Source organism: Culex quinquefasciatus, chromosome 2, assembly GCF_015732765.1.
Source record: "Culex quinquefasciatus strain JHB chromosome 2, VPISU_Cqui_1.0_pri_paternal, whole genome shotgun sequence".
NCBI lineage: Eukaryota > Metazoa > Arthropoda > Insecta > Diptera > Culicidae > Culex > Culex quinquefasciatus.
In genome coordinates this window covers 61,563,961-61,584,527 of record NC_051862.1, presented here as the reverse complement: position 1 = coordinate 61,584,527, position 20,567 = coordinate 61,563,961, and the positions used below count along the sequence as shown (strand labels likewise).

The 20,567-nt window shown below is 44.7% G+C and overlaps 1 long non-coding RNA gene across 1 annotated transcript; it reads right to left on the bottom strand.

The window, feature by feature from the left end:
- Positions 1–19,099: 19,099 nt before the first annotated feature.
- LOC119767231 lies at positions 19,100–20,118 on the bottom strand. Its single transcript, XR_005277406.1, has 3 exons — positions 19,633–20,118; positions 19,505–19,570; positions 19,100–19,428 (listed from the first exon to the last, which is right to left on the bottom strand). It is a non-coding gene; the product is annotated as an uncharacterized LOC119767231 (long non-coding RNA).
- Positions 20,119–20,567: the final 449 nt, after the last annotated feature.

Below are 20,567 nucleotides of genomic sequence, written 5' to 3'. Positions count from 1 at the left end.
AGCTAACCCCGGGACGACCTTGCCCATTGGCTGAGGCGGAGTCTCCACTAAATGAGGATTTTCAGTAATAATAATGCATCCATTAAAATACCGGAGCGATTAAGAGTAATTCTCTGTGAAAAAAGAACCAAAAGTACAATTTTCAACAATTCAAACGTTTTTTGATAAAACTAAATTTAATTTCTTGAGAACTGATGTCAGAAATCCACTGTAGATGGCCACTTTTCCGCTTTCTTTGCCGTGTCGCCGCAAGGGCCATTAAAATAAATTTGCACAACTCAACAACGGTCTCTGCACGCAGTCTGACGAACTCCAACTCCAACGCTGTCTCAACTTCTCTGAGCTGACGACTCTCCGAATGCGACTTTGAGTAAGAATGATTGCGGCGTGAACAAGTTTAATGTCTTCAATTAAAACGAGATTTATGAACATGACAATGGTTTTAAGTTATTCAGCGTCGGTTTTTTTGTTCACGGCGGGGTTTGTCCTTTTTTTTCCTGTCCAAGACCCCCGGCCGGGCTCCGAAGAGTGTACTTTGTAAGGTCGGGACTTCCTGGAAAGGAATCCTCCCGCACGCGCGCGCTCGCTCCATCAGGTAATGCGATGCAATCACGCCAAAGTGAGGCTCATCAATTTTGGTGCCATCAACAGATCGCCCCGGCTTGATTTGCATAAATGGGGGGGAATCATTTGGCGAACAGGTAGACCGTTTCTTGTGAGTGATGCATTTGGCGGGAGGGAGGATTAATTGGTTGTTTGCTGTGAGGTATTGGGACTAATTTTATTGAATAAATAACTTGTTTTTAGTATGTTTTAAACGTTATTTTATTTCAATTTTTTGTATTTGATTAGCTTTTAAGTAGATAAATCTACAACTTTAGCATTCTTACCGTGTCAGGATTTTTTTCAAGTCAAGATTTTGGCAAAACTTCGTTCGCCGTTATTCTGTCCAGGTTTTTGTATTTGTATTTTGTATTTGTATTTGTATCTTTATTTCAAAAATATACATAAGGGCAAGTTTTTTATCGTATACAGAGACATCATTAAGTTCGAATATGATAAAACTACAAAAAAACTTAAAACTAACTAAAAATTAGGTTAGAGTACATAAAATGATCATTGTATAAACAAAGAGAAAAAACTTAACCAAAAAAGGTGCAGTGGTAATGCTACAGGCATAACTATCATGACGAAGAACTTCGGAGACAAAAGTAAATGAAATTTTTTTTTTAAATTAAATATGTCTTTATTGAACATTCTTATAATATTTACATTTCATTTACATGATAAGTGGTATGGCCTAATGCTCTTCATCTTTGTTGTATTTTTCGTTTTATTATTAACTGATCACATTTATTTATTTGCTTCAAATTGTTTTACATTATTGCATTGAATTGAATACATTTGGGTAAAAAAAGAAAAAAAAAATCACTTTAACAACTAATCCTAACCTAAAACTAAAAAAAATAAATCCAATGAAATATTCAAAATCACTTGAACGAGTAAACTACGAACTGTATTTTAAGATGAATGCTCCAAGAGTTCTTACTTGTTCTTAAGGTGAAAACAGGTCACTACTGCCTTCACCCGTTGATATTGGTTGGTTTTCCCTCGGTTGCTGACTGAAGCCAGGAGGTGTTGTATTCTCTGCAACTTTTTGCCGCTGATTCAACGGCAATGGCTGCAGATTTGGAACCACTCGAGTAGATCCTGCTCCTGGTGACGCCAAAGCAGGAAAATCCACGTCCGTGTATGCTGGTGGTGTTTTGCGACGATTTGGTTGGTGCCTCGTCGTCGCTTGCTGCCGAATTTTTACAAACTCAGCACGTTTTGGGCAGCTCCGATTCTTGGTAGAATGGTCGCCGCCGCAATTGAAGCATTTAGCTTCGATGTTCTCGTTGATTGTTTCGCAAGCTTGAGTTTTGTGCTCACCTCCGCAGGTTGCACAACGACTCTTGATGAAACAGTTTCTTCCACCATGTCCAAACTACAAGCAGTTCGAACATTGTGTCACGTCACGGTGCACTGGACGATAACGTTCCCAAGTCACGATGATGTTGAAAATTGCCCGAATTGCTTTCAGCTCAGACGGCGTTGTCGATCCTTTCTCGAGATGAACCAGGTACAGTTGATCACGATACTTGATGTCCTTGTTGTGTCTCGTCATCTTGAAGACTTCGATCACGTTCAACTTAAGAGTTTTGAGCTTTTCTTTTAGCACACTCACATCCATGTCATACAGGCCTCGGAGGACCTGTTTCATGGGGCGTTTACCTGGATCGTCATGGCTGTAGTATTCAATCTTTGTGTTGTTCAGGAAATCCCGAACGTAGTTGTAATCCTTTCTGGTAGGTAGCAGAATTTTGAGTCCATCAGCACACAAGCGAATGGAAGCTCGTAAAGCACCAGATTTGATAAATGCGGTCAGCCACTTTCGCACCGAATCCGATGACGATGTTTTCACAAAAATGGGTGGCAACTTTTCCCGTCGTTCAAATTCTTCCTTCTCGCTCACGTCCACAGGGAGGGTAGCAAACTGGTTTCCAGACAATTTTTGAGCGTCCTTGCTCAAACTGCCTGGCTTTGCAGGTAGCGCTTCGGCATTCTTTAGCTTCTTCAAATCTGCCGATCCTGCTGGTGAGGACCGCCTCTTTTTCTTGCCCTGAGGCATTTTTGCACTTTTTAAGCACTTTTCAGGAGCTAAAATCCAGGAGTACCTCACTGAATGATGGTCCACAAAGGAATCTAAATGAAATTTTTATAGTTTTTTATATTTGCGTTTCTTGGCCACAAAATCAATCACGAAAGAGTTATTTCGTAAGATTTATTTACTTATGGTCTCATGGTATTTCGACGTTGGATAACGTTTAAAAATTAGCTTCTTCAGCTAATCATTATTGCAAGATTTTCAGGCCAATTGATATGAAACCATTTCATCAATTCTCTGTTAAACTTTCGGCATCGAACAATTTTTAAGAAATATTTTGCAAACAATAAAAAGGCATTATCAGGACTACAATTTATTACAAAGAGTCATTCTGAACCATGTGTTAAAGACACAACACACAAACCCTAGAGTTTGATACCCATATTGCCCCAACTCTTATGGTTCCGCAAATGTCCCCCTATCGGAACACCCCCGGAACACGATGCACGGTATCTGGCCGCTTCCTCAACCGGGCGCCGGGCGAGAGCAGCTTCCTCGAGCTGTGAAATCCGTCACCGGTTTGGGGGAGCGGGATGAAGGCATCTCGCCGAGCTGTGTAATCCGTCACCCCGCGCGTCCTTCCTTGGTTCCGTCTCGCAAAATCTCCATGGTAACGTCGACGGATAGTGGATTTCCTCGTGGCTGGTTTCCTCCTCGGTCCCGCATCAGCAACAGCAGGAGCTCCGTCCGGGTCGGCGTCCAAAATTGATTTGACTTGATTTTGGATCGGCACCTCGTTTTATATCAAATCGTGATGGCGTTTAGCTACTCTTGCGAAGCAGCAGCACAAAAGGAAAAAATCGCCAAATTGTGTCAAGGCCAAACGCAGGCAAGGCTTTGGGGCGGAGTCAAGAGAGAGAGTGTGCGCGTGTGTATGTTGTGTGCGTGCTTGCTTGCTGTGTGGAAGCAGTTTTATTAATTTAAACTCAGTTTTTAAGTGCTTTAACTAAATTTCATGGCCATTAATTAGGTATAGTAAGAATGCTTGAAATCTCCCCTTTCGTTTGGTGGGTACCACTTTTACGTGTGTTGAACAGGAGCTGAGATATTAATGTTACAAATCTTGCAGTCGCGTTTAATTTCTTTTCGTTACATTTCGCTCCGCGAAATTTTGGATTGCTACCCTGTATAGAGCCCTAAGACGAATTCTTCGTCAAAATAAATGAAAATGATTTCAACAAGAAGAATTTAGGTGAGAAAGGTTCTTCGCTGGTGCTCACTTGATTGATTAATTGAATTAAAGCCAAGAATGCAGCAGCTCATTTCCATACAAAGTTAACAACACTATCGCTCCACCAAGCCCCATCTTCCTTTGGGGGTAAGAGAGGGAAGAGGAACAATGCCACCAGATCAATCATGACTCATCACACCACCCCCAAACCCCATTAGTACGTGAAAAGAGAGACGGGGGGAGGACAAGGAAAAATGTTTTCTCGCCCGCTGATGATTTTCCACTTGAACCTGCTTCCGAGAGACTGATCTTCATCTGGCTTAGGGCGGAAATTGAAGTTGGGGTGGGAGGGAAGCTATAAATCATGCGGTCATATAAAAGATGAGTGGGCTACCGATGGTCACTGGGACTCCCCCCGCACTCTTCTGACCCTCTCCGGTGGTCTCTAGCACACAATCCGCATCCACTTTCCGGAAGGATGTTTGAGCAGGGATTGATAAATTAGCCATCAACCCATCGAAGAGCATCAGCCATCATCGCGGTGGCCATCTTTGCTTTGTTTGGTCACTTTGGTCTGCGGTCGTTTCTGCTCGATTTGATGGAGAACTCTCGATGAACTCTTGACACTTTGGTTCTTTTTTTTCTTTCCTGTGAGCCCCAAAGTGGACCGGAAAGGGATATTCCCGACGTACGGTCCTTGAGAGATATCAGAGACTGCCACGTGGAGAAAGCTTCTTGAGTGGTTTCCTCGAGTGTTGCTTGCTATCTTGTTCGATGAGTTTCCTTTTTTCAGCTCGTCAAGCTGAACTTGACCACAATCACCCACGCGTGGGTCCTCCAAAAGCTTCTTCTTTGAGGACAGCAAGTTTTTTTTCTTGTTGGTTGTTGACCAAAAAAGATTGCGGATATATTGGTCCCTACCTAACGGACCATATCAATTTCGGTCAGTTTCTTAGACCAAACCATTTTTTGGAAAAGTTGAAAAGTTTTTATTAATCTCGAGAAAAAAGGATGCTGTAACTGGGTAGACCCTCGTCAATCCGGCTGTTGGCCAACTTAGTGATTGACCACTACAAACTACTTGAATACTCCTTGAGTTACATGCATTCGTTTTACAACAAACGGGTTTATCACAAATGGTACAATATTTAGAAGTAAACAATTCAAATATTTTATCATTTGAGCGTTAACAATTTTAAAATTCCCAATTCGTGTGAAATTGATTGCCCGACAAATTACCTCAAATTCGCGCATTCATCTCACCCATCACGATCTGCTTCGCACAAGTCTCTTAATCAACGTCGTCCAATTCGGACAATTTGGACCAGCGGAAAATGGCCAATCCACGTTTCGCATAACTGTCGTGCCCAAATTATTTGCCATTCGTCCGAAAAAAAAAAAATAAAAATAAACAGAAAACCGCGCCATTTCCACCTGTAAAAATTCGACGAGCTGTCGGCCAATTTGCTTCTGATTACCTTTTTCTCACGCCGCGGCGCATTTCTGCGAGATCTGACACAACATTTTTTTTGCTTGCTGCTGTTTGTTGTTGATGTTGTTGCTCAGGTGGACGTCCCACATTTTTGCATACTTGCTCTTCATCAAGCGATGCATGGTTGGGTAAGGTGAGTGGAGTGGTATTGGATCTTTATTAGTAGGTGGTGGGTCTCGTGGCGCAGGGGTAGCGGCTTCGGCTGCCGATCCCGATGATGCTATGAGACGCGGGTTCGATTCCCGCCTTATCCACTGAGCTTCTATCGGATGGTGAAGTAAAACGTCGGTCCCGGTTTCTCCTGTCTCGTCAGAGGCGCTGGAGCAGAAATCCCACGTTAGAGGAAGGCCATGCCCCGGGGGGCGTAGTGCCAATAGTTTCGTTTTTTTAGTAGGTTAAATGCTGATATTGGTAATTTATCATATTTTAAGAGGGAAAATAACACATTTTTTCTGACATAAAAAAATTACTCATTCCCAGATGCAATATTACCATGATTTTTATACTATGAAATAAAGAGAACCAAATAGAACTGATATGTTTGGTGACGATAAGTAAGCAATTTACATTGGAAATCTAAAAAAAAAACTAACTTAATCCACCTATGTGGTTGATGCCTTCCTCACTTTTTACCAACAATAGAATGAGTGGTTTGGACACATAATTCATTTTTTCATTTTCATTTTTTAAATACACATATATAACTTAAGTGGTAATAACTCGATAAAGGGTTGCCAGTTCTTCAATGTTTTGGACTCGTTGGAAAGTTCTTTTGATAACGTAACCAACGATGGGTCGGATGATGGATCCGGTCATCGTTTACGTACAATTAAATGAGATCCGGCTTCAAAAAAGTATATAAATATCACTTAAGTGGTCATAACTCGAGACAGGGTTGCCAGATATTCAATGTTTTGGACTCGTTGGAAAGGTCTTTCAATAACCTAACTAACGATTGGTCGGATGATGGATCCGGACATCGTTTATATACATTTAAATGAGATCCGGGTACAAAAAAGTACATAAATATCACTTAAGTGGTCATAACTCGAGACAGGGTTGCCAGATCTTCAATGTTGTAAACTCGTTTGAAAGGTCTTTTAATTACCTAACCAACGGTGGGTCGGATGATGGATCCGGACATCGTTTGCATACATTTAAGTGAGATCCGGCTTCAAAAAAGTACATCAATATCACTTAAGAGCGAGTTTTTCACCGATGTGAAACAGGTCGTATCGAGGAGCTCCGATTCGGATGAAACTTTCAGCGTTTGTTTGTCTATGCATGAGATGAACTCATGCCAAATATGAGCCCTCTACGACAAAGGGAAGTGGGGTAAAACGGGCATTGAAGTTTGAGGTCCAAAACACATGAAAAATCTTAAAATCGCTCGCACTCTCTTAGATGCATTCGAAAGGTCTTTTGAAGCCCTTCAAAATGTGCTATAGACATCCAGGATTGGTTTGACTTTTTCTCATAGCTTTTGCAAATTACTGTTAAAAATGGATTTTTTTAAAACCTTAATAACTTTTTGCAACAGCCTCCAACACCCATACTCCCATAGGTCAAAAGTTAGGGAATTACATGGACTATACTGCCGTTCTACGCATAATTGTCCCATGTCATTTTTTGTCGATTTTGACTTTTTACCATTTTTATGTTTAGTTTGTCGTATACTTTTAGAAAAACACATAAAATCTGGTACTTTGTTCGGAAACTCACTGAAAACAACATCAAGTCTGTTTGTCCCATCGTTGTACTTCTACGCATAATTGTCCCACCAAGTATTTTCTCATACGGAATCAATAGTTTTATGAAGCATTACGTCGTGTTTACCTGTTGTTTAGCAAGAGGATCACAAAAAAGAGTGATACACTGCTAACTGGGGCGATTAGGGTCACATAAGGCGAATAGGAACTCACGGGACAATTATGCGTAGAAACACAGAAATCGATCGAAAAATTTCAATCGCGTTTTTCTCAGTTGCACTTTTTCGAACATGGGACAATTATGCGTAGAACGGCAGTATAAGCCTACGGTATTAACTTTTTGGCCAATCGCAGTTTTTCTCATAGTTTTTCGATTTTTCTAGAACAAACATTTTACAACGTTAGTTTTTGCTCTGTAGGCCTCCATAGCGGCACTTTTTGGTCTCAATTTTGACATATCCGGAATCTTCAGAAAATTTTACATTAGATTGAGGTGTTGGAATTTTGAATTTGATTAGAAAAAATGCCATTTAGAATTAATTAAAATATTATTTAGAATTTTGTCGGATAAGGGGTAAACAAGTTTTCGCCTACTTGATACAGCATTTGACGTATTGATCTTAGGGTAAATAAGATCTATTTCTTTTTTCAAAAATGTTTTATTTAATTATTTTTTAAATCAAAATTACAACTCCAATACTTCTAACTTACGTGAAATTGACCGAGGATTCCGAATATGACAAAATTGAGACCAAAAAGAGCCATCTTCTTGACCTACAGGGCAAAAACTAACGTTGTAAAATGTTTGTTCTAGAAAAATCGAAAAACTATGAGAAAAACTGCGATTGGCCAAAAAGTTAATACCGTAGGCTTATAGTCCATGAAATTCCCTAACTTTTGACATATGAGAGTATGGGTGTTGGAGGCTGTTGCAAAAAGATATTAAGGTTTTGAAAAAATCCATTTTTAACAGTAATTTGCAAAAGCTATGAGAAAAAGTCAAACCAATCCTGGATGTCTATAGCACATTTTAAAGGGCTTCAAAAGTCCATTCGAATGCATCTAAGAGAGTTGGAATTGATGAAGTTTTACGGAAATGCGAGCAATTTTAAGATTTTTCATGTGTTTTGGACCTCAAACTTCAATGCCCGTTTTACCCCACTTCCCTTTGTCGTAGAGGGCTCATATTTGGCATGAGTTCATCTCATGCATAGACAAACAAACGCTGAGAGTTTCATCCGGATCGGAGCACCTCGATACGACCTCTAGAACAAACCGAGCAGAATTTACAAATACTGCCTCTTAAGTAGTCATAACTCGAGACAGGGTTGCCAGATATTCAATGTTGTGGGCTTGTTTGAAAGGTCTTTCAATAACCTAACAAACCGTGTAACCGGAGGCGGTCGGTCGGATCGCATTGGCGTAATTAAACGAATGGCTTAAGCGCCACTCCCAAAGGGAGACCATTCATCATGTGCTGCTTTGCCCAGCTATGAGACCCTGCCACAGGGCGGGTGTATCCTTGATGCCAAAATTTGCGATTGAGAACGATCCGACTCATCCGAGAACTCGGCGGTTAGCCGAGGCGCTACAAACGGAAGAAAAAGATCGCAAACTCAAAGAAAATACCTCAGATCTAGAAAACAAAAGATTGTACTTGCCCCGTTCTTATCATCACAGGTAGAAAATCTCCTCAATCAAATTTCCCCAGAACGCTTCAGAAGCCAGAATGGCGGAACCCAACATAAAACTACCGCGAAAGTCGTGAAAAGATGCCTCAGAAAACATAAGAAAAACCACAAATTTACTCCAGAAACTCATAAAAATCGTATATTCAGGTTCGCATAATTTATTCAATACAAAAAATACTTCGGGCCCTACGAGATTCGATCCGCAGATCTTTAGCATGCTAGTCCTACACGGTACCTCGGTACCACTCGAGTTTCTGTCTCTCTACCTGTTCATTTGCAGTGCACTGCTTGGCTAGTAGTGTGCGTTGGCTTGGGGGCGAAATTCATTCGGGGATCGCTATAATATAATTCACTGGGGGTTTTGCGATCACGCAACATAATATATGGGGTGGCTTATGTTGCCCACGGGGTTGGCGGAAAAAGAACTGGCCAACGATCGATCATGCGCATGTCGGGGAAAAGTACTTACACGACCATGGATTTACGTGTGCTGGTAGGCGATCCGGCAATCAGGTGGTGGCGCGCTTACAGCTTCGGCTACGGCGAGATGGTTCCGCCGGCGGCTAACAGCAGAGGGTTGGCACTATCGGCGTGTGTTCAGCATCACTTCCGGTGTGCGGGGGCGCACAGGCGTGCAGCTAGGATGCTGCGATGATAGCGTCGGTTGCGACGACGGCGCGGGTGCGCGCGGGAACTTGGCGGTGGACCTAGGCCTCCACGAGGCCGTCCCGGTCCGGTCGGTTGGTTGTCGAGGGTTCGACCGCGGCGTGTGTTGACGGACGCCGCCCAGCTCGTGTGTTGACGGACGAGCTGCTTGGGGGTTCACCCCGGAACTTCGACCCCTTGGTGGAGTCCAGAAGCGCTGGGTTGTCGGTTGGAGTGGTCGCTCTGCTACGGATGATGCCGGTTGCCACCTGTGCCGAGAAGATCGCCCAACCAATTCCCCAAAAATGAGCCAACGCACTAGGTAACCACAATTTAACAACGTTACCTGGAGTATCAGGGTTTCAAACGGTTCCGCCACTACCCTACTCCTAACTCTACCTAGCCGCGAGCTCTAGAAATAAAATCGCAGAATTAACCTCTGCCACTGAAACACTTCCACGACTTTAAACTAACTTCCAAAAAAACGATTCCAAACGGTCCTTCGACCACTCCTGCTTCCTCCACGATCAGGGTAAAAGTGACCGAGTCGAAGTTCTAGAACCCTCAGTAGAGGTGCAATTAGAACAACTTCGGTTCTCTAGAACTCGAGCAACATTACAATTGCAATAATTGTGCGAGTTTAGCCGAAGCATCTCTTAAGAATTTGCAATCTCTGACTGCCGAACTAGAGTGCATCGACCTCCCGTTCGAGTCAAAAAAGTGCTCTTGTCGCAAACTTTAGCATCTGAAGATTCTTCCTTCTTGTGCGGATCTCATAACAGGTCAAGGCAAAGTATTTTGAAAGTCTCCCATAAGGGGTGGCGCTCAACCCATGACATAATTAGGTCGAGGCGTAGCGCGAGAAGATAAGCCAACCATAATTATGGCACGCTAAAATATTGGCGAATTCATCTTTTCTGTCTGCCGATCTTGCGGCAGAGGGTTGTACTGATGGTACTGCTACATCATTCCCTACTAAATTTTCGAAAATTTGATTGGTTTGGAACTGAAATTGAAAATTTCTTACCCAAAACCAATCAAATTTTCGAAGCTGAAATTTATCTGAATTTCTGAATAACATTTCGCTTCCGGGGTCATATAGGGTCATCGCCAGTGGCTCACTCTCTGTTTCCAGCACGTAATTTCAAAACTACGGCTGCTACTAGACCATCAACGTGTTTAGACTCCGGTCTCCAGCAGAAGCTACTAAGAAAATCCAAAACTTCATATAAAATTCATCGAACTAAAACTATAATAATATCTACAAAAGTTCGGCAAATAAATATGTACAAGAATAAAGAAGAGCTAACTAAATATATTACATGAGGAAAGGATATACAAAAAAAAACCGCAACTTCAAAAAAATATCAAACAACAGCATAAATCATCTGCTGATTTTGAACTGAATTACTGCAAAAATATTGAGAACTGACTTTGAAAAGTTTCCTGGTAGCTGGCATCGCAAACATTCTAACAATCATAAAAAAAATCTCATCCTAAAAACATTCCCAAAAAAATCAGCAACGACCTTCTACCTCAGTGATAAACACCAAAAAACCAAAGAGTCGCTCTATTCAATCTATCACCTTAAGTGAAAAAATAACCGACAAATTTAACGAGTGTTCAAACCTCAGAAGAAAATTTCCCAAGAAAACAGAACATCATCAAATTTGTCTTAAAAAAATTGGTCTGTTCTAAACAACAGGAAACTACCTCGGGATATCCCCAAAAAAACGTTTCCATGAAGTTTAAAACTCAAATTCACAACAATCTCTAACATTAATTTGCATTAATTACGAAACTGTTCATGAAACAACAAAACATAAAAAAAACTGCATTGACGTACCCCTCGTCCATCCTGAATGAACAAGTGTTCATTTTCACGTTCACCCTGTTACCAGTCTACCAGTCAACGGGATGTAAACAAAGTGCGTGGAACGAAAAAAAATGTGTGTCGGGAAATCTGTGTTTTTGTCGCGGAAAAAATGTTATGGTGCTAGGAAAACTGCTCTAGTGATGGAAAAACGGAAAAGGAAAGTGAAATTGAATGTGTCGCTAATTGTGTTTGGTTGTAAAAAGGTGTTTTTTTTCTATTTTATTTTCAGGTGCAGGCTGCAGAAGGCGGCCATAGAACCTGGATGAACTGGATCAAAAGAACTGAAGAAACTAAAAATAGCGCAGATTCTTGTCGGCAAAGTAGAGCTTTCGCTCACTCTGCAACGTGATCATGCGGCGCGAATGGAAAAAAATGCAATGTTTACCTACGACTAAATACAAAGGAGGATCGATCAAGAAGAACTGCAAAGGAGAAGAAGATCGGTAAAGCAAACCTCTCAACGTAAACAAAACTACTTCATCGACCATAATCAACACCAATTAGAAATTATGCTGATATTATGGAAGCAACTATTTACCTCCGATGGAAAAACTTACTGCGAGGAAAATTCAATGAAAAAAGGTAATTTGAGTGCTAATTAGCACAATTCACTAAATATTTACAAAAACTAATGCCAGAATGTGTCAGTTTTAGGTGAACATCAACCTTGACCACTACTGGAGGAAATTCATCGAAAAATATGCAAAATGGAAAAATTATCAACTGGAAATGCAACAAAATATCATCAAGATGGAAAATATGTACACAATGGAAAATTATGGAGAATGTTTACAAAAAAAAACTAATAATCAACTGGAAAAGCTTCGAAAACTTCAGCAAACAGCTGCACACTGTCCCCTGTGCAAAACCGTGAGTAGTTTTCAAGTTTCCTAACAAAATTCAATAGAATAAGTCCTAAAACTAGAATTAACGTAGGTACACTACTAACTAAACTTTTACTAACTAAATTATGTCTAAATATTTACACATTTGTACAAATTCCGTCGTTTTGGCGTGAATTTTCGATGCTGTTCGGTCAATACGATCGTTTGGTACTCGCTTTACTTCTTTCGCCTGATTCAGGCCACGACTCATTCGATATCATCGTTTAGTCTCCCGTTAAACAGTCATGAATCGAGTTCACTACTCTGGGCCGGTCATCGACTTAACTCAATCTTATTTGTGGAATGAAAAGCTTTCCCGCGTTCAAGGGTTTCATTGATCGAATTAACCTCCCATTATCAAATCATCTGCCTCGACTGGAGTCAAAATCGGTGGATTTTTGTGGTTTTAACTTTCCCATTAATGGTATTTTTGAAAATTCGTTCATTTTCGAACTTGTGGTCACTCTTGAGTGGTGATAAAAGTTACATAGCTTGTTGGGTCATAATATTTACAAATTTCGTCAAAATCAATCAGCAGATTTCAGCTTTTTCAGCTGGTCTGCGAAGTAAACTCCAATTCTTTTTCCCTCGCCAGTTTCCAACTCGTAGGTGTTGCTTCCCAGAACCTTCTTCACCACGCACGGCTCGTACTTAGGGGCCAGCTTCTTACAAAACCCTGCTCCTTTGTCGGACAGGTCGAACGTCTTCTTGAGGACCTTTTCCCCCACGGCGTACTTCGGGCAGTTCGAGCTAGATCGCAGGTTGTACTGCTTCGCGTGGCGCTGATACGCGGCCGCCAGGTTCACCTTCACGTCTTCGAACAGCTTCTTCCTCTGCGCTGAGACTTCCGTCTCCTTGGTCGCCTCCGGGGCGTGCGTGTCTCTGATCCGCGAGTACTCCCTTCCGTCTGAAACTTGGTCTCTTCCGAACACGATGAAATACGGACTGTACTTGGTCGAGTTGTGGACAGCGGTCCGGATCGCGGCCGCAATGGCTTGGATGTCATCCGCCCAATGCTTGTGCTCCTTCTTCAGCGTGGCTCGTATCGCCGTCGTGATGACCCTGTTCACGCGCTCCGTGTTGTTGACTTGCGGGTGGTAGGCAGGTGTCAACCAGTGCGTCACGTGGTACGATTCCAACAAACCCCTAAAAATCTTAGAGACGAATTGGGACCCGTTGTCCGTGAGAATGATCTCAGGTACGCCGAACAGTCGGAAGATCATGTTTTCGACAAAATCCGCTAGAGGACCGGCTTTGGCCTCTCGGAACGGTTGAACGAGGACGAACTTACTAAACACGTCGGTCGCAACGAGAAGATAGGTGCAGCGGTTCTTTCCGGACGCGGGCAACGGGCCGATGTAATCGAGCGTCACGAATTGCCACGGGTACTCGACAGGCTTCTGCGATCCCATGGGCGGCGTGACATTAACGTTTCCGGCCTTGCTGGTCTGGCACGGTAGGCATTCGCGACAGAACTTGCGGATCTGCTCGTTCATCTTCGGCCAGAAAAATCGCTGCTTGATGGCCGCCACCGTCTTCTCAAATCCGAAGTGCGCCTTGTTGTGCTCCTGCTGGATGATCTCTCCTCTCCTCGGGCATCGGAAACTGCTTCCAAGCGAACCGTGGGTCCTGTTGCCGCGACGAGCTCTTGACGTACTTCATGATCCTTCCGTCGATCACCCGGTAATCTGCGTACTCCGTCGGGCTGGACGCGATCTTAGCAGCGAGTTCCTCGTAGTCCGGATCGATCTGAAAAACGGCCAGAGACTCGATGGAACGCGACAGGCAGTCCGCGGTGATGTTGCTCTTGCCCTTCCGGTATTCAAGTTGGATGTCGTACGACTGAATGCGGAGGGCCCAACGAAGAAGTTTCGAGTTGCCGGACTCCGCCCCAATCTTGAACAACCACAACAAGCTGCGCGCGTCAGTGACCACCTTGAAGCGTGTCCCCTCGACGTAATGCCGGAAGTTGTCGATCGCTAAGAGAACTCCTAAACATTCCTTCTCAACAGCCGAGTATCGTTTCTGCGTACTGCTAAGCTTTTGCTGAAATATGCGATAATTCGTGTTTCCCTTCTTGTTCCTGAACCAACGCGGCTCCTACGGCGTTGTCCGAGGCGTCGGACTCGATCGTGAACGGTTTGGTGAAATCCGGATTGGCCAGAATCGGCGCGGACGTCAGAACCGATTTCAGCTCGTTGAAACCTTTCTCCGCTTCTTCAGACCACGTAAACTTCTTCTTGTCCTTCTTCAGAAGATCCGTGATCGGCGCCGTAATGCGGCTGTACCCCTCTATAAACCTTTGGTAGAAGCCCGCGAGGCCCATGAGTCGCCGGATGTCCTTCACGCTCTTCGGCCGAGCGTAATCCAGGATCGGTTGGATCCGCGACTGGTCAATGCACACGCCTCGTTCCGTCAGCAGATAGCCCAGGTACATAACCTGCTTCCTGCAGAAACGGGACTTCTCAAAGAGATCGTGAGACCGCCGTTGCGTAACCGTTCGGCCACGATTCGCAGCAACCGCAGATGCTGTTCCAGATCCTCGGTCGCGATCACTATGTCGTCGAGATAGACGAAGACCTGCGGCTGAAGGTCGAAACCTATGACCTTGTTCATAAGCCGGCACATAGTGAACGGTGCGTTGGTCAGACCAAACGGGCAGACCTTAAACCGGAACAACCCCTTGGATGTCCGAAAAGCCGTGAAATTCCTACTCTCCTCCTTCAACGGAATCTGGAAGTAAGCGTCCTTCAAATCAATAATCGAAAAGTACTTTGCGCGACCCAGCCGGTGAAAAATATCCTGCATATTTTGCATCGGATACGCGTCCTTGACCGTCATCGCGTTGATCCGCCGTGAATCGAGACAAACCCTGATCTTGCCGTTCGATTTCCGGACCGGCACCAACGGGTTCGTCCACTCGGAGTAACACTCCTCGATGGCGTCGAGCTCTTTAAAGCGCTCGATCTCCGCGTCGATCTCCTTCTGGATGAAGGGCGAACACTTGTAGACGGGCTGGTTCCTCGGCTTCGCGTCCTCTTTCAAGACGATCTCGTGTTGGATCAGATGTGTGCGTCCTAGTTTCCGGGCGCGGTGAACTCGAAATCCTTGACGACTTCGATCAGTTCCGCCCGCTCTTCCGGCGTCAGTTCGTGTTCCGTCTCAATGCTCTCGGGAGCTGGTTCGCCAGGCGTGTCAAATGCTGGAATGTCCAGAGTATCGTCTGGTTCTTTCTCGTCGACCTTCGGCAGCTCACCAGACGGTTCGATGTTAAAACAGAGTTGCGTTTCGGTCGCGATATCCAGCGTTTCGATGGACTCTGGTCCTTTGCCAACGTCGATCATCGGTTGGATCCTAAAGCTCTCCCAAAAGTCGGCACCTAGAATAAGCGACCTGGAAATCTGCGGGACAATAATCGTTGGGATAATACGCGTGATGTTCTTGTAGGTAAACGGGATGTTCAAAAAGCCTAAACATTTGTACTCCGTGCCATCAGCCGTGCTGACTTTCACCGCTGCGGGCTGGATCTTCAGGCCGTATTGCTCAGCTAAGCTCGGCGAGTTGATCACGCTGATCCCAGCGCCCGAATCCAGCAGCGCTTCCATCTCGAGGTCGAATATCTTCACGCGGATGTGTGGACATTTGGTCACACTCACGCGGATGTGGTGTACTCTTAAAAGTGGGTCAAATTCAGTAGGATTTGTTCTTGCGTTGGGAATCAATTCAGGTTGGGGGTTGCTAGGATTCCCTTTCTTGCACCCCGAAATTAGTTTCCCTGATTGTTCCGGCTGCTGAACTGGAAGTTTCTTGTCGCGCATCTTTCGCAACACGTGATAGTTCGGCCTAGGTTTCCGCAACCGTAGCAGAAGATCACCTTGGGACGCGAACACTCTCTCCAGATGTGGCCCTCTTCCAGACAGTTCCAGCACTTCACAACGCCGGATGGTTCACCGTTTCCGCCGTGACTTTGGTTGTGTCGTAGCTGTCCTAGGTGGTTTGGGTTCACCTGATTCCGTTCCGTCCTCTGATGCTGCGGAGGTTGCTGCCGGAATACCTTTTCTCGCTCTCCTTCTTGCTCGGGTTGTTCTCGCCGCCTAGCCGTGTACCGGTTGTCCCTCGCCTGACGGGTTCGTACCACGTTTACATCCGCCGACGCCTCAGAATCGTTCTCGCTCTCTTCAACGTCCACGTTGTTCACCATCCTTTGGTGAGCTATTTCACCGGACGGATTCAAGCTCGTGTCCACAGCGTCGATCCGTTGACACGCTTCTGTCAAATCTTTCAGGGACTTGATTTGCGTTCCGGGTGCGATTCTTGTCCGGTAGTGCGAGTGCATGTTCTGCCAGAGCGTCTGGAACTTGCTGTGAGTTGATAGCGGCTTTGACAACTGCTTGTTGAGCCTTTCGATGTCCGTAGCAAACTCGATGAACTTCTCGTTCCGGTGTTGTTTCCGCCCTTGGATTCTGCTCCGAATACCTTGTTCCTGGTTTGGATTCCCAAATCGAATCCTGACCAGCTTCTCGAATGTCTCCCAATTGTCCATCTCATCGACAAACGTGAAGAACCAATCCGAGGCTGTCCCATCCAGAAACATGTGAGCGTGTCGGAAGATCTGTTCCTGAGAAACTCCCTCGCGCCTGGAAATTGTGTCCAATTTATACAAAAAATCTTCGATGCTCATGGACCTATTGTCCCCTGAGAACCGCAACCTCCACTTCTCAATCCGGTACAGCAGATCCCGGTCATCCAACCGCTCAGCGTGTCGTCTCCGCCCACGCGAACCGTAACTGAGAAGCGAGGACAGATCGTCATCGTCACTTCGGTTCTTGCCTGCTTGCCCACGTTGATAAGAATCTTTTACCGTGTCCTTGTGACGTTTCCTCGATTCAAAGTCCCCGTCGTCATCACTCGAGTCTGTGATTGCGACCGGGAAAACAAACCACTGCGGCGGACTCGCAATCTCGGTTTCTCCTTCTGAATCGATCCGGTTGGATTCCCGAGGGCATTCCCGTTGCCGCCTTGAGATTGGTTTAGCTGAGATTTTTGCTGCTCGGCCATACCCGTGACCGTAACGGTCAATCCGGACAACATCCGTTCCAGATGAGCAAGGCGTCTATCCATGACCCCATCCTCATTTCCGGTTCCTCCACCGTTACCTCCATTTCCACCGGTGTTGTGGTTTCCCGGCGTACGTGGTGTACCGTATCCGCTTCCCGGTGCTGGAGTACCGTTTCCGGACGTTCCTGAACCGCCGGCGGGGTTACCGTCTGCGCCAACCTCATTTCCTGGATCTGGAATTGTCCCAGGATTCAACCAATGCTTGAGCTGTCCCTGAGCCGGTGAAGGTGGTTCAATTTCAAATTTTCTCATAATCCCCTCTAGTTCCCTTACCATCTCTCTCCTTTGAGCCTTCTCCTCCTCAGACATAGCTATACAACGTTTCGTTCGGAACCAGTAGTGCAACAACCGAGCCTCAATTTTTGGGGTTCGACCAGTTTTGAGCAACGCACTGTACATCAACGCGACATGTTTCTTAATTCCGTCAATTTCTTGACCAATCATGTAGTGAGAATGGTAATTTTGCCAGTTTTTAACGTCTTTTTTGAACAGTGTTCTCAAAAGTGTTTGTTTGCCTACCAAATCAAGAGCGTCAGTCTCCGGTGTCAGTTGGTTGCGGATCCTAGCTCATAATCAACTTGCTCTGCATTCAAATATTCTGCACAGGGAAGCCGAGCCATTTTGAAAATATTATTATTTAAATGGAATGGTGCAGCAAAAAAAAATATTCTTAAGATCTACAAATTTCTAAAACTACAAATTATGAATAAGAAAAACGGGAAGAATTTATGAAACCAAATAAATTGCCTCAAAACTCAAAAAATTAAATTAAAAGCTACAAATTATTTACAAGAAAAAAATTACGCAAAAGTTAATCAAACTGCGAGAACCAAAAAAAAATCAAACAAAAGAAAAAATAGCCAGAAAAAAATCAATTCGCTTAAGAAAATTTACGTGCCAAATCTTGTTGGGCGCCAAATGTAACCGGAGGCGGTCGGTCGGATCGCATTGGCGTAATTAAACGAATGGCTTAAGCGCCACTCCCAAAGGGAGACCATTCATCATGTGCTGCTTTGCCCAGCTATGAGACCCTGCCACAGGGCGGGTGTATCCTTGATGCCAAAATTTGCGATTGAGAACGATCCGACTCATCCGAGAACTCGGCGGTTAGCCGAGGCGCTACAAACGGAAGAAAAGATCGCAAACTCAAAGAAAATACCTCAGATCTAGAAAACAAAAGATTGTACTTGCCCCGTTCTTATCATCACAGGTAGAAAATCTCCTCAATCAAATTTCCCCAGAACGCTTCAGAAGCCAGAATGGCGGAACCCAACATAAAACTACCGCGAAAGTCGTGAAAAGATGCCTCAGAAAACATAAGAAAAAACCACAAATTTACTCCAGAAACTCATAAAAATCGTATATTCAGGTTCGCATAATTTATTCAATACAAAAAAATACTTCGGGCCCTACGAGATTCGATCCGCAGATCTTTAGCATGCTAGTCCTACACGGTACCTCGGTACCACTCGAGTTTTTCTGTCTCTCTACCTGTTCATTTGCAGTGCACTGCTTGGCTAGTAGTGTGCGTTGGCTTGGGGGGCGAAATTCATTCGGGGATCGCTATAATATAATTCACTGGGGTTTTGCGATCACGCAACATAATATGGGGTGGCTTATGTTGCCCACGGGGTTGGCGGAAAAAGAACTGGCCAACGATCGATCATGCGCATGTCGGGGGAAAAGTACTTACACGACCATGGATTTACGTGTGCTGGTAGGCGATCCGGCAATCAGGTGGTGGCGCGCTTACAGCTTCGGCTACGGCGAGATGGTTCCGCCGGCGGCTAACAGCAGAGGGTTGGCACTATCGGCGTGTGTTCAGCATCACTTCCGGTGTGCGGGGCGCACAGGCGTGCAGCTAGGATGCTGCGATGATAGCGTCGGTTGCGACGACGGCGCGGGTGCGCGCGGGAACTTGGCGGTGGACCTAGGCCTCCACGAGGCCGTCCCGGTCCGGTCGGTTGGTTGTCGAGGGTTCGACCGCGGCGTGTGTTGACGGACGCCGCCCAGCTCGTGTGTTGACGGACGAGCTGCTTGGGGTTCACCCGGAACTTCGACCCCTTGGTGGAGTCCAGAAGCGCTGGGTTGTCGGTTGGAGTGGTCGCTCTGCTACGGATGATGCCGGTTGCCACCTGTGCCGAGAAGATCGCCCAACCAATTCCCCAAAATGAGCCAACGCACTAGGTAACCACAATTTAACAACGTTACCTGGAGTATCAGGGTTTCAAACGGTTCCGCCACTACCCTACTCCTAACTCTACCTAGCCGCGAGCTCTAGAAATAAAATCGCAGAATTAACCTCTGCCACTGAAACACTTCCACGACTTTAAACTAACTTCCAAAAAAACGATTCCAAACGGTCCTTCGACCACTCCTGCTTCCTCCACGATCAGGGTAAAAGTGACCGAGTCGAAGTTCTAGAACCCTCAGTAGAGGTGCAATTAGAACAACTTCGGTTCTCTAGAACTCGAGCAACATTACAATTGCAATAATTGTGCGAGTTTAGCCGAAGCATCTCTTAAGAATTTGCAATCTCTGACTGCCGAACTAGAGTGCATCGACCTCCCGTTCGAGTCAAAAAAGTGCTCTTGTCGCAAACTTTAGCATCTGAAGATTCTTCCTTCTTGTGCGGATCTCATAACAGGTCAAGGCAAAGTATTTTGAAAGTCTCCCATAAGGGGTGGCGCTCAACCCATGACATAATTAGGTCGAGGCGTAGCGCGAGAAGATAAGCCAACCATAATTATGGCACGCTAAAATATTGGCGAATTCATCTTTTCTGTCTGCCGATCTTGCGGCAGAGGGTTGTACTGATGGTACTGCTACAACCGTGGGTCGGATGATGGATCCGGACATCGTTTACGTACAATTAATTGAGATCCGGCTTCAATAAAGTATATAAATATCACTTAAGTGGTCATAACTCGAGACAGGGTTGCCAGATCTTCAATGTTTTGGACTCGTTGGAAAGGTCTTTCAATAACCTAACTAACGATTGGTCGGATGATGGATCCGGACATCGTTTATATACATTTAAATGAGATCCGGCTTCAAAAAATTTCATTAATATCACTTAAGTGGTCATAACTCGAGACAGGGTTGCCAGATCTTCAATGTTGTAGACTCGTTTGAAAGGTCTTTTAATCACCTAACCAACGGTGGGTCGGATGATGGATCCGGACATCGTGTACATGCATATAAATGAGATCCGGATATATGCTAAAACACATTTTTATACACTAAATCCCCCATGTGCGCTCTTTTTGGGGGG